This window comes from Ambystoma mexicanum, chromosome 6p (assembly GCF_040938575.1).
Source record: "Ambystoma mexicanum isolate Mex_15411 chromosome 6p, UKY_AmexF1_1, whole genome shotgun sequence".
NCBI lineage: Eukaryota > Metazoa > Chordata > Amphibia > Caudata > Ambystomatidae > Ambystoma > Ambystoma mexicanum.
The window spans coordinates 1,040,511,803-1,040,524,467 of record NC_090935.1 but is presented as its reverse complement, the minus strand read 5'-3'; positions in this window follow the sequence as shown (position 1 = coordinate 1,040,524,467).

The following is a 12,665-nucleotide window of genomic DNA, read 5'->3' as shown; positions in this document are numbered from 1 at the left end:
TCCAGCCCTGGCTGTCTTCTGCAACCACTCCTTCACCTCCAGAACCTTCCCCTCTTGCCTGAAGTACTCTATTGTGTACCCTCTTCTCAAGAAACCCTCAGCCGACCCCTCCCTGTCGGCTAACTATTTCTCGATCTCTATCACTCCTTTCCTGGGCAAACTCCTGGAAAAGCTGGCCACCTCCCAGCTTAATCTTCACACTGAATCTGTTGATTGTCTCCATGAACATCCATCTGGCTTCAGAGCAGCCAGAAGCATGGAATCTGATCTCCTGATCATCCATGAAGATCTTCTTAACCTTTATTCTAATCCCCCCACTGTCCTCATCCTACTTGATCTCTCTTCTGTCTTTGACACAGTCAACCATGCCATCCTGCTCAACCGGCTCCATGATAACCTGGGTATCACTGACCAGGCTCTGGCCTGGCTGACTTCTTTCATCTCGGACCGACCCTCCCTGGTCCAACTTGGGTCCTTCCTTTCTTCTATCTCACTCTCCATCTGTGGTGTTCCCCAGGGGTCTAACCTCTCTCCCTGGCTCTTCAGCCAATACATGGCACCCCTCGCCCACCACATTGGTGCTCTCTGCTCTATATTTTAGTGCTATGTTGTTGACACTTAGCTCATTTTCAGTTTCCCCTCTGCCACATCTTCTCCCTCTCTAATCTCTGACTGTCTGTAATCCAGGAGTGATGTGCCACCAACAACCCCTGCTCTAATGTCAGTAAGACAGAGATCCTCCTCACCAGCACTCCTGCACCTTCTTTTCCTGTCCCTCTCTGGCCGGCCTCCCTTGGCCCTCTTCCTGCTCCCACCTGTGATGCTAAGAAGCTCAGGGTCATCTTTACCCCACGTTTCCTTTTCTCCACAAATCTCTGATGTCTCTAAGAAGTCAAACTACCAACTTCACCTCCTCAGGGGTATTCTTCCTTTCCTCTCCTTCCCCCAGATGCTCACTGTCTCTAGAGCTCTGGTTCTCTCTGGACTGGACTACTGCAACAGCCTCCTTCTAAATCTTCCTGCTACCACTCTCTGTCCTCTGCAACTCATCCAAAACAGGACTGCAAGACTTGTCCTTGGCCTCCTGCCGAGGGACACTATCTCTCCAGCCATGAAACCTCTTCACTGACTCCAAGTGACTGCAAGTCTTTATTTCAAGACCCTCTGCATTATCCACAAGGCCTTCTGTGGCCAGGGTCCGCGATACCTTCATCTCTCCCTTCGGAAACACCTTCCTACTCAAGCACTTCGCTCCTCCACCTCCAACTTCCTCAGGGTCAGTCACTTCTCCAAGCAACGAGTTGGTGGTAGCTTTCTTTCTTTGGCAGTGTTCTCCCTCTGGAATAGCCTCCCTGCCTCTCTGAAACTTGAGGAGAACCATCTTAATTTCCAGAAGCACCTCAAGACCTTCCTCTTTGCTTCTGTCTTCTCTCTTCCTCTCCCCTGCTGATCTCTGTCTTTTTCTGAACTGGGCACCTGGCTATGCTCTAATTTTGTGCCCAGATCCCTGCCCACCCAGCTGTATACCCATTCTGCCTCCAGGCAGCCCTTTGCACTTGGGCCTGTATCTGCAACACTACAGTCCCCTTACCCGCACTTATTAGACACCTGTTGTCTGCGCTTAATTCTCACACATGCCTCCTGCAGGCCGCACTACCTGTTGTTGTTTTTGTTCACGTGTTCAGAAGTTCCCACTACTCCCTTGCCCCTTGCACTTTCCCCCTTCCCTCTCCCCTGCACTTGCGCATTCTCAATGTCATTGGGCCTAGTAAGATCGTTGGTTTTGTCCTCCCTTGTACACCTCCCTTGCCTCGTCACGCCCTGAAACACTTGTGTATGGGCGCGATATAAATAAAATGTCATATCATATCATATAGACTCTTTGGACTTGGTTGGGGATTATTGAGATCACGTTGTCACCGAACATCTCTCAGGACTTATCTGAGAATAATTCAGGTACTTTTATCATGTAACTATTCATTTGTGTTTATGCATAATCTTATTGGACCTAGCCTTGGACCCCATGGTTTCTTTTGACAAGATTAGCTTGTCAGGTACTCAATTTGCATTTCACGAATATCCCCCTAACAAAAGGGAATGTGCCTCCAGGATGAAGCTGGATGTGAGGTATTTAATCAGTGCATGTTTACCTCTCAATTGAGTCTTTTGGGGGTGCTCAAAATTGGATCCAGATCTTCTGAGTGTTATTCACATGGCAGCCATGTTCATTTTTAAACATTTGCACTTCGTCCTGCACAGTAACATTCATAGCTCTAAAATGGTTGGGGGCCCATCCAGTGCCTCTAATCAGCTAGTGGCACGGCCTCTTGGCTTCAAGAAGCTCTATTGGTGATCTCCATAAAGAACTCCTGATGTCTTACTGGCAATAGATTCCTTACCTCTTGAAAACAAAGACTACAACTACTAAGCACTGGTTTAGGGGGTTCAAGTAAGTGGTTTCAATTAGCAGGTCTGCTGCACAACTCCAATGAAAACGAAGAGATTTCTTCTGTTTCTAGGAACCTATTCGAGGAGCAGGCAGTCGTGCCCGGGAAAAGAACCTTTATCCTGCAGGGTTCACTGAAAGGACAAGAGACAAAAGTCTGGTTTGCTGCTTTCACAGGCCTCAGGCAATGGGTACTCAGATTGACAATATTGCAGTAGGTGGGCTCATATTCTCTTCACTTCAACCTAATTTCCATGTGGGGCTGCCAGTGTCCTTGTCCATAGTCTGATTAGTTACAGCAGACAAAGTCTTCAGCAAGATTGTTTCTTCCCAGAGCTCACAAGAAGAAAACATCCAGAGGCAGCAGGGCAAACTTCTGGATTTGTAACTGGCAACATGAGTGAGTATGTGGGGCACCAATGTAACTTTTGTGTACAATTCTTAAACAAAGAAGGCATTAGGAGGACAGCCAAAACATTGTTAACAAAAAACCATATAATTTGGCTCAAGTGGCTCAAATGTATTGATTAAGGATGGATTTAGATTCAGTGAATAGCACCCTCTCTACAGCCAGTAAGATTTCTCAGCGGGTACAGCACTTGCTGCTGCAATCTGTGTTTAATCTTCTATTTATCCCATACCACCACAATCTGCCATTCTCTAAGTTTTTGTAACTTTTATTGCTTTCTGGGGGTAAAGATTGTGATGTCAGTAGGCCATCAGGGCCCATGTTTTGTCTTTGGTGCTCCTGAACAGTTGTGATCTGATATGTTCTCCGGTTTTGGAGGGCACCCCTTAAAAACTATTATAACGTTTTCTTTTTTCCATTCCCTTTCTTTTGGGCTCACCCTGTTTCTCGGTCAATACCTGCCCAGCTTGTTATTTTGACCATGTTAAAACTGTCCAAATAGCAAAGGTACTGTCGTGGATCATGAATGGGGTATTTCAATCTTAAAATGTGGATGATAGCTTTTGAACAGATTTTGCACCCAGTGCCAAGATTCCCAAGTTCAGAAAATCAATCTGATTATTATTGAATGTACCTATGAATTTAAGGTGTGGCTTTTGGTATTTCAGCAATTGCATTAATAGACCAAACAGTTCTTGGTCTTCTTTCCAAAAAAGGATGATGTCACCTAAATCTTATCATGGTTCTTGTAACGAATATCAAATAGTTAGTGTGGGGGGAGGCACAGGGGAAAAAGCATAGAACCCATTAATGTTCTTTAAGATTACCAAAAAAAATGTTTTTCTTATGCAATATTGCTGTTTCTACTGTAAGTTCTAACTCTGCACAATGCAAGTGTTAATAGGTTGGCACTACTTTGAGTTTCATGTGACTTTCCAGGGCACTCTCATCAGCTTTTATAGTTTCTACTGTATTGGGGAAATCATAGTTCACTAAGATTCAGTATCGAGAAGGCAGAGTTGTAGTCCCTTTGCATTAAATTAGATTTCTGCCAGTGAGAAGGGGTTATAAGTCATGTATGTATTGTAAAAACAAAATTCGGGAACACCAGTTCAAATAAAAAATAAAATGCAAAGATCTTAACTTCAGTAGCAGGTACAACATATGAACATAGGTCCAGAAAATAACGTGTCTGCCAGAGGAAGATAACATTATATTGTGTATGGGTTACAAAATATATTAAACATGGGACAGTGGCTACGTTTGTGTTAGGATTCTGGCATCCTTGTGGGAAAACCATTTGTTTTTGTCAGCATTTCCTTTTTGCACTTGTTTCCAAACCGCAATGTACTGGCTTGCTTTAAATAATTTATTTAAACTAGCTCTTAATTTATGTCAATTGTCCACTGTACTCTGCCTTATGCTGCATCACCCCTTTTATACTTTCCACATTGATTGACTGCGTTCTTAACCAATATAAACGCTGAACGAAATTACATAACTCAAGGGAGAGATTGTAGTCAGACACCATCCCCTAATTGTATTCCAATTGTCCACGGGTCTCTGCCTGTGTTCAGTAATCCTTTTCCACATTGAATGTCTGTGTTCCTAACAAATATAAACACTATATAAATATTCCCACATTGGATTAGAAAAATGAGCCTCAAACATGAGTATAGATTAGATACATTGGCCCTCATTACAACCTTGGCGGAGGACCATGGTGCTATTGGCACCATGGTCCATGCCGCTAAGGTTGCAATTCCGCCATGGTGGATGGCGGAATTACCGCCCCATTCCAAGGTGAGTGGGGCGGTAATTCCCCATTCACCAATGGCCCCTTCCCCATTCCCATTTTTGCCCCATAGGGCATAATGGGAATGGGGAAAGGCGATAATTACGGCACCGTAAATTACAGTGCCGTAATTATCGCCAAGGTCCCTTTGCGGCATGGCTTTTAACGCCTGCAAAAAGCAGGCGTTAAACAGCCATCCCCAAAAAGGGAACCTTGTAATCAGGCGTTAAGGGTCGGCGCCGTTTACGGCACCGTAAACCCCTTAACGCCTGAGTCGGAATGAGGCCCATTATGTTTTAAGCTCCCTTCAGATCTGAACAAAGAAATATTTACAAACATCTCTAATAGCTGGGGGGGGCGCTGTTACGTGCATCGAGTATGGCTGCCTAGAAGGAGAGCTCTGGCTCGAAAGCTATCCTGATATAAAAACATCCTTTCAGAGCCGTCCCAGACACTCTAAGAAGCTGGAATCCGGTGGCGGAAGGCGAAAGACACAACCCGGTGAAAAAACAGTGTAAAACCATGACTGCGCAGTTGAGATATTGCTTCCGAAACTCCCGACGGCCGGGAGGCTTCCGTGTGGCCGCCTGGAGACTCCATGAGCACGTAGGCTGCGGGCCGTGCTGGGGAGGGGTGCCACGTTGCCTACATCACCCTTAGACTACAGGAGGACGCCGAGTGGCCATCCCGCCCTGAGGCGACTGCAGTGGAACCAGCAGATGCATCCTGCGATCCTTGGAAGGCAACAGGAGAAGCTAAAGCAGGGGAGATGAGCCCAGAGGCCGTGTGCTGCTCCCACCGCGGCTCCGCTGAGAGGAGTGGACCGAAGTTGGAGGCACGCAGGGAGGGCACCTCCCCCCACACCAAGTAAGTGCTGCCGGGCTTGGGGGTGGAGGCCCTGCAGGCGCCTTAAGCGCCCGTGAGGTGAACTTTTCCATTATACGACCCACAGTGGTAACTGCCGAAGGGGGAGGCTGCATCATACGTTGCAGCCGCGGTTCCAGGCAGCTCACCAGGCTAAACCTCGGCAACTGCTGGTGAAACAAATGCAAATCCTTAGGCGCGCCTGCAACCCTAAATACGTTCTAACAATACGGACACATTCAAATAGCCCTCGCAGACGATCCCTATCGCTACATGCCCCAACAAGGCATCCATCCTCAGGCGCGCCTGCAACCCTAAAAACGTTCTAACAATACGGACAAATTCAAATAGCCCTCGCAGGCGATCCCTATCGCTACACGCCCCGACAAGGCATCCATCCAAACAGGCCTGAAGAACAGCCGGGGGGATCTGGCCAATACAGGACTGCCTGGACCGCTCCTGGAACGCATGCAGATTACCCCGAGCTGGGAGCAGACGTGCCGGGGAACATCCCCCCTATCTTACACTGTGCAATGTTTCATTTGGCTACGATATGTGGGAGAACACAGTCCACCCTCAACCGCAAGTCACAACACATGTGCCGCACCGAGAAGAAGGGTACAGGAGGGAAAAAGACCGGCCCGATGGATACCTTTGCCAGTTCGCAACCACACGGGGTGACTGGGGGGGGCACCACACATGCCTGATAGGCAAGAGAATGATCCTATAGATCGCCTGTCGACGCTGGTGCAAAATGGGTTCATGGCTGTAAATGTAAAGCTGGATGATATAGTGGCGACAATCGGATCCCTGAAGGCACGAGGGGAAAAACAGAGCGCACGTATCACTGAGGCGGAAAACAGGATAAGCACGAGCAAGGATACCATATCGCAACACAGTCGCAACATAGCCCACCTCCAAAAGGAGCTACACAAAACTCAAAGCAAGTGTGAAGATCTCGAATCGAGATCTCGGAGAAACAACATCCGGATTGTTGGGGTTTCGGAGACCTTTGGCAAAGGTTCCATGGAGAAACAAGTGAAACACCTGTTGAAAGACATCCTAGGAGCCGATTCCTTTTCAGAACACTTTCTGATTGAAAGAGCCCACCGCACCTTAGCACCACCCCCGAAACCAGGAGCTCCCCCTCATACCATAATTGCATGGCTCCTTAACTACAGGGACAGAGACACCATACTTCAATTATCCAGGGAGAAAGGAAATTTGCATCATGAACAGAACAGAATCCACATATACCCGGATTTCTCAGCTAACATACAAACGCAAAGGAGATCCTACAAAGGGGTAAAAAGACAGCTACGGGTGCGCAATGTGCCCTATGCCCTTATCTTTCTGGTGAAAATGAGAATACAATACGGGGAAAGAGCTCACTTTTTCGAGAACCCCACAGAAGCCATGACATATGTGGAAACTTCCATACCGTTGCCTCCTGGAAATCGGCGATTGATCAAAATGCGAGACCACAACCGAGAGATGAGAGGCGAGACCCCACAGACTGAAAGGGAGAATACTAGCCAACTACCTACCACCAACAGAAAGAAAAGTACAGTAGCGTGGACGACCTGAACAAAGACTTATGATTAACCGAGCCGTGGGCCTCTGTTGGGGCTAGCCAGATGTCTGCAACGGGCGGCCCTCAGGAAAGCTCCACCAGTTCAAGGGAATGAAAGTTGAAGGACAGCATCGTCAAGTTGGGGGAGATGATGTGGGTGGGGGACCAAAGTATTACAGGATGTTTAGCTCCATTGAGCAGTGTGGGAATGGGCGGGGGGGTTGAGGTTCCGGGACTCAGTTGGAAAAGTCCTACAAGTTAAAATTTGTGGTAACATCGCAGCACATGCAACTCTCCTGAATAACAGTAAAGCAAGAGACATAACAAGGATATACAGAAATGGCTCACCCTAACGTGACGGCTCGAGGGCTGAAGCTAAAACCTCTCACATGGAACGTCCGTGGGCTGAACAACCGCGCCAAGTTGAAGAAGGTGGGGACGTATATCACCAGACACCATCCCCAGAGAATCATGCTCCAAGAAACTCATGCACTTCAGAGGGTCAACACTGAGCTCTTGAAAGGGTGGGGACAGCGTAGATATTGCAATGAATACTCTTCACAGGCAAGAGGAGTACTCATCCTGATCCACCCCTCTGTTGGTTTGCAATTTGGAAAAAGCAAAATAGACCCTCAGGGCCGCTATGTCATAGTGGGGCAGCATTGCTGGGGAAGAACTAATATTAGTGAATACGTATGGCCCAAATGTGGATGACCCTGATTTTTATACAAATGTAATGCAAGAGATAGGCTTCTCAGGAAGCGAGTAAATATTGTGGGGAGGAGATTTCAATACTATCTTGGATATTACTTTAGACCGCTCCACCTCTACACACAGAAATCCCACGAAAACAGCTTCTGTCCTACAACATATCCTAATGCAACTAACGATGGTGGATGCCTGGAGAACGCTACACCCCCATAAAAGACAGTACTCATTTTACTCCTCAGTGCATGACACTGAATCTCGTATAGATTATTGGCTGGTGTCCGCATCCCTCATGAACCATATCGATGATAGTGAGATACTTCCCCGTACCCTGTCGGATCACTCCCCTGTCCTTTTAGATATGACATTGGGAAATCTAAAACCCCCGGTCAGAAGATGGAGGATGCCATCCGACATCTGTAAGGACCCAACAGTAGCAGAGGCTTTACATACAGAGGTAGAATTCTTCCTTGAAACCAACAAGGACTCCGTCAATAGATATGCAACTCTATGGGAGACATTCAAGGTATGGGTGAGGGGGACCCTGATTTCAAAGTCTACGGGCTGTTGAGGTCTGTCAGGATGGAGCTGGCAGAAATAGAGAAACGGCTGGGAGAGTTGGAAATGCAATATACAGCCGCACACGAAGACAACATCCTGGCAGACATCAATAGAAATCTGGAAGAGTTTAATAGATTGGCGACCAGGGAACTACTGTATATGGCAACTCCAATCAGAGCACGCCGTTATGGTGAGGGGAATAGGGCAGGTCGCACCCTGGCCAACTTGTTAAAGGCCGAGAGACATCATACAATGATCTCTAGCATAATAGCGGGGATGGCACAGTAAATACAAATGAGGAGGACATAAATAGAGAATTCATCCATTTCTACACAGAACTATACACCAATCATCACCTGAAATCAGCCACTGATATTAGAGAATATCTAGACAATATCACGCTCCAACATTGCCAATAGAGCATATACTGCTGCTGGACAAGCCCCTAATGGTCGACGAGATAAAGGAAGCGATACAATCATTAGCTAACCAAAAGGCACCCGGCTCAGACGGACTGGGAGCTGAGTTATACAAGGAGCTCCATGAGGAGCTGGCCCCGGTATTACTGTTGGTATGGGAGGAGGCCATGGAGATGGGAACACTTCCAGCATCCATGAGAGAGGCCATAATAACGGTGCTCCTCAAGCCCAGGCGCCCGCTGAATGAGTCCTCTTACCGGCCCCTATTCCTTATAAATTGTGATGTCAAACTATTTGCAAAAATCCTGCCCACGAGACTCCTACCCAACATGTCCATGTTGGTGCATCCGGACCAATGCGGATTTATCCCAACCAGGTCAACGGCACTAAATCTCTGTAGACTGTTAGGTGTTATGGCCCAGATTAAACCCGAAGCCCAGGCGCGGCAGTATCTCTGGATGCCGAAAAGGCGTTCGATTCAGTGTCATGGACATACTTGTTCATGGTGCTTAAGAAAATTGGACTAGGCCCATACTTTCTGAAATGCATAAGGTTATTATAGACTGACCCGGGAGCCAGGGTGTTGATCAATCACACCATGTCTGAATGGTTTGAACTGGGAAGGGGTACGAGACAGGGTTGCCCGTTCTCCCCCGTACTGTTCGCCCTTACAATGGAACCAGTCGCAGCAGCAATCAGGGAACATCAGGGACAGAGGGGTGTAAAGATGGCGGGCCTAACCCAGTCAATATCACTATACGCAGATGACACTCTGCTATAAGTCCGAGAGCCAGACATACACCTGGGGCCAGCAATGGAAACAGTACATGAGTTTGCAGAATACTCAGGATATAGAACCAACCGCTCCAAATCTGAAATCTTCCCTTTGACCCCTGCCACTAGATGCCCGAACAACACACACAGCCTACAATGGTCCCCTATTAAAATTAGATACCTGGGCGTTATTGTGTCAGGAGACAAATCATCCCTAAACGCAAACAACCATGACTCATTACTAAATACTATTTCTACTAAACTCCGCTTCTGGGCCAAACTTCCCATTTCACTTATTGGTCGGGTCGCTATACTGAAAATGGTTATTCTACCCAAACTACTTCATATATTTACTAATATCCCGATATGGCTTGGCAGACGGTTCTTTGACACTCTTACATCCATGGCTGTAGAGTTTGTCTGGTGCGGGGGGGCGGCCAGAATGAAATGGGAAAACATGGTACAACCCTATAACAAAGCTGGTATAGCAGCCCCAGACTTCGAATTATATTACCTGGTGGCACAGGCCCAGTTTGTCAGACACTGGTACGATAACCAAGATACCTCACCCCACATCTGTTTAGAGAAACACGCAGCACGCCCTACCGACATAAGGTCAGTGATCTTTAAGGATAAACACAGGGATGAATGCCCATTCGGTCCAGTCAGTACAACAGTACACGCATGGTTTAAGATTTACCGTAGGCTTGGATTGGAGACACCATATTACTCGGAGGCCCCGTTCTGGAACTTCCTTGGTATAGCGCCCACATATGATCAAAGAGTGCAGAAGACATGGGACCCGGAGGGAGAATTTAAAATCAAGGACATATTCCCAAATGGCAGGTTTATAACATTAGAATAGTTCAAAACGGTGATGGGAAGAGACCAGTTGATGATATTACAATATCACAGAATGAGAATGGCATTTAAGGCTAGATGGCCACTGTTCCCAGATGAGCCCCCACCACACCCATGCCTGGTGGCTCTGTCCACTCGGTCGGGAACCAGTGTCTCGGGGCTTTACGCAGCTGTACAGGCCAACACGCCGACGGTAAGTATGATAAAGACCTCCTGGGAAACGGAACTGGGTACTACCATAACAGACAGATCATGTCAGAGATACTGTGAACTGACCAAGAGGGCATCCATGAACGCAGGCCTCCAGCTAATCCAATTTAAGGTGTTGAACAAGCTACATTACACCACCCAATAAATTGCGAAATTTACACAAAACTGTCCCGGCAGGTGTCAGAAATGCTGGGCTGAACGGGCTGACTCGTTCCACATGTACTGGAGCTGCCCGCACATATGCTCATTCTGGGGGGAGGTGGCGGAAATCCTGGAAGAAGTCATGCAGGTACCGGCAGACCTCACACCACAAACGTACCTCTTCGGGGATATAGGAAAGCGATCTGAGGTAACCAGAAGGCTCTTTAACATTGCATACGCGGTGGCCAAGCAGTGCATTCTGCAGAAGTGGAAGAGTGCACAGGCAGCACACATGAACCATTTCCTTAAGGAGCTAATGTATGTTAATGAGTGCGAGGAACACTATGTAATGTCACTCCCGAACACGTGTAAACCTAAAGACATCTGGGCCCCGTTCAGTGTATATCTATGTGAAATGGACTCGACCAGTGGTAGCCCGACAGGGCCCAGTAATATGTCTGCTCTGTGATACCGCACAGTAAGCTATGAACTCAAACTAAATGTCTCTGTTATGGATATGTATGGAAAGTCGTGTTGTTGCATGGTATGTACCACAATCATTAAATAAAGTTTTTAAAAAAACATCTCTAATAGCTATAAAACTGCCATTGTCCAGACAAAGAGTGAGACTTGCAATGACAGAATTATTAAAGCTAAGTCTGGAACGAAAGAACTATTCACCGTCCTCAGAAAACTAGAATCCCCCATACCTCCACCAGAAACTTGCACTAAAGATGCCACCTTGTGCACAAATATACAAAAAGTGCTACTCGATAAAATGTCTCTATTACAAACAAAACTTGAAACAAAAAAACACAGCCTGCCAGCTGATATACAATTCCTAGAGCCACAGGATTCCTCCTCTAATTCCTGCAGTCTATTTGAATTTGCCCCTGTCACCACTTAAGAAGTAGAGGAAATAATAACCAGCCTGAAACCATTGAGATGCCAAGGGGACATATGCATGGCAAAAATAATCAAAGAGGCTGCGGAGGTTCTCACACCTTTCATCACCACATTAATAAATGCATCATTTAAAACGAGTACGGTCACGACTAATCTGAAAGATGCTTGGGTCCTACTACTACTAAATAAACTAGCCTTGATCCCAAAACACCAACTAATTACAGACCTATAACTACAGTGCCTTTTCTTCTGAAAATCCTAGACAAGGCTGCTTACAAATCCAGAAACAAATTGAATCGAACAATCTCTTTGGCTTGAGGCAATCAGGCTTTAGGCCGGGTCACGGCACTGAATCAGCCTTGATAAACCTAAAAGCTCAAATGGACAAACTAAAGGACAAAGGTAACTTAGCCCTCCTCCTGCTACTGGATCTATCTGCTGCCTTTGATTTAGTCAATCATAAAGTCCTTTGTAAACACCTATCATCGGCAGCCCACTTTTCTGTCAAAGCTACCACATGGATACAATCCTTCCTGGACAATAGAACTGTGAGGGTATTCGCACGACTGCGACGGCCGAGCCGGCCCCTGTCACCTGTGGAGTACCACAGGGCTGATGCATCTCCCCTACTTTATATAACATTTTTAACAAGCCTCTTTTTGAGAACTTAGACAATTTGGGTGTCACCTACACTAACTATACAGATGACACCCAAATCCTCATTCCCATCATAGGTGACTATGACATCAATACTAAACTGCTCAATGAAATCTACCTAACTATTCAAGCATGGATTGCCATTCACGGACTATGCCTTAATGACGATAAGTCAGAGATACTCCTCATTGAATCCCAGACTAAATTGAATAAATTGGACAACCAGTTAAAATCCTTCAACATCAATGGCATTGACATCAAAGTTTCTAAGGAAGTGAAGCACCTAGGTATTTATTTAGACTCTTTGATTACTCTACCAAACAAGTCAATTCTACAGCTTC